A 2932-nucleotide genomic window follows, 5' to 3' on the forward strand; every position below is an offset into this window, starting at 1 on the left:
GATCCTGCTTGATTTGGTTCATATGTGTACTTGTTGTGATTCAATGACATGTTGAATAGAACACTTTCACAAGTACTTTCATTGGCAATGGGTTGAGTTGTTTTCTGGGACATGGGCCTCATCCAATTAGGCTTCATTGTATTATTCCTGGAACTTATTTATTTTAATAATTTAATGAGAAATTTCATTCCAGTTATCATTCATTTTGTGTAGTTTTTGATGGAAAGTGCATTTCTTTAAAAAAACAAAAATAAAAAAAAATTAAGGGGAAATTACTGAAACAGCTATGTATTTTGTTGAAATTACTGAATTAGACTTTTTTATTTTATTTTAAATATTTATCAATGGTCGCCCATATGTTCAATTTTGTAATCATTTTTTCCGAAAGTTACTTGATGTACATCAATTTGATGAATTTACCTCTGCTTTGAACGAAGGTTCACAGCAAAGTAAATAAGTAGGAAATGTGACCGTACAATATATAACCATTTTGGTAAAAGTACGTAATTACAAATTTGGGTAATGATCACTTTTGTAAATATTAGAAAAATATGACTGATTCAAGACTTTGTTGTAAAATGGTTGTAATACTCCAAATGTAAACTCGTATTAGATAAATTGCATTATTTCATTGAGATTGTGTTGGAACTTACAAAATTGAGAACAATAAACTTCTGGACAACTGGGAGCCTAAACAAATGACTTTCTCAAAAATCAACTCCTATGCCGGCAAATCCTTTTGCATCATAGAAAATTCTATGAACTTAAAAAAAAAAAAAAAATTAGCTTTCAGAGTTGAATTTTAAATTTAAATTTAGAACCTTGGATCAAGCCCAAAATAAATAAATTAGGGTCTATTTTTTCCATGAAATTTATAGGACTGGTGTTGGATTGCGAATGTGATAATCCATTTGAGCCAAATGACCCTTAACCTAACAAGACATAATATCTTATTATCAAGGAAAGTGTTTTTCAATTAACAAAGAGAAACTCTTTCCTTTTTTGACTTGGTAACATTTGAAATCTTAGATTAAAAAAGCCCTTTAGATCAAATGGGTTATCAAATTGGCAAATCCAACACCACTTCCCTCTAAATTTCATGGAAAATCTTAGATTAAAAAAAAAACTTTTTTCTTTATTCTTGATCCAAGGTTTTGAAAATTGATGGCTAGTGAACTCCCAAATCAAAATTTAATGGTGAAATATATATATAGTGTAGTGTTCTTTTGATAAAATCCTAGATAATATTCTAGACAAATCATTTTTGTCTTATATGGGTTAAAAATGTTAGAATAGGCTGATTTTTTGTGAGGATGATCTCTATAACAAGAAAATCATTATTACAAAAAATTAGCAAGCTCTGAAATTTCTAACCCTAATTTATAAGATGAAGAATCATGAATTGTCAATCTTAACCGTTAGTTTGTAATCACTATTCATGGGGTTAGAAGTTTTAGAATTTGTTGATTTTTTGTGAGGATGATTTACCGATTATAGAGATCATCCTCACAAAAAATCATTCCATTTCGAATCTTTTTAATCATATAAGACAAAACTTTATAAAGAATATTGATTATATATATATATAAATTTTTTTTTTTTAAATAGGTAGAATTTTTTCCACTGCGTCCATCAATCAATGTGACATCATATCATGTTTTTGGATGCCACAAGATAGACACAACGACTTTACTATTAGCAGCAACCACAAATAAAGGTCTAATGCTGGACTTATTATGAACGGCTTACAGCAACGACACAACTTACAAAGCAACGTACATCATAAAGATGTACGGCTAGACTTACTATGAAGTATGAACAACCTCCAGCAACACCACAACTTACAACGAAACGTATATCTTTTGAGAGAGAGAGAGAGAGAGAGGAGTAGCAGGTGAAGATGAAACACCAAAGAATAACAGTAGTTTAGGGCTTTTTTTAAATAAAAAAAAATTAAGTGTAATTTGCTAAATTTAGATCTTTGTGAAGATTTGTCCTTTTTGGATTAGCAGAGGCCTAGAGGGTATCAAAGACAAATTTGGGTTTTATCTCTATTTCAAAGCACTGATGAAATGTCCTAATCAAATTGAATTTTTCTCTAAAATTGAACTTTTAAAACCATGCTTCTATCTTTATTAACTGTATACAGTCTAAAATGAATATTAAATAATCAAATATCCTTTGTAAGGAGTAATTCTAAGTTGTGATCGCTTTTAAATTTCTTAATCACGTGACCACGTGACATTGAACCTTAATATGTCATTTTTTTCCCTCTTCATTTCTCTTTAGATGGTGTAAGATTTACTTTATAAGAATTAAATGCCTCATCGGATCTTCACCATTTCTCAACCTTCTCTCTTTGCAATCCCATAATTTATAATATTTTTTTCCTTTTCTTTTAAATAGAGAATATATTTTTAAAAGCCAAAATCAATTTGAAAAAACTCGGTGGATTAACCCTAAAGAGAATTCTTGTGCTGTTTGACACTAGCAAACTTTATTAATATTATAAAATAATATTGACACTTAACATTGATCCCTAAAGACTCCATAATTTTGAGGATTCTTTACTTTAGTATCGTGCTCACACACACACACACACACAGACACACACATAAGGTTGGGTTAACCCCAAAGGATTGACCTAGTGGCAAGCCAAGTTTTGATAAACTTCTTAGGAAGGGTAGGTCAAGTGTTTGATATTCCATGAAGCAATGAATTCCTTGGGGCCACCCTTTAGGATTTGAATGACCCTCAACTCAATCAGTTGCATATAAGACTTTTTGAAGGAGCGGTGCGTGTGATCGTGATATTAGTCTCACTTGAAGGGTGGGGATACCCACGAGAAGTACAAAAAAAAAAAAAAAAAAAAAGATCGATCGATTTATGATGACTCATAAGAAAACACATGATCTCAACTATGTAAACACAA

The sequence above is a fragment of the Akebia trifoliata genome, chromosome 8, assembly GCF_017979445.1.
Source record: "Akebia trifoliata isolate Shusen 1 chromosome 8, ASM1797944v1, whole genome shotgun sequence".
NCBI classification, from domain to species: domain Eukaryota; kingdom Viridiplantae; phylum Streptophyta; class Magnoliopsida; order Ranunculales; family Lardizabalaceae; genus Akebia; species Akebia trifoliata.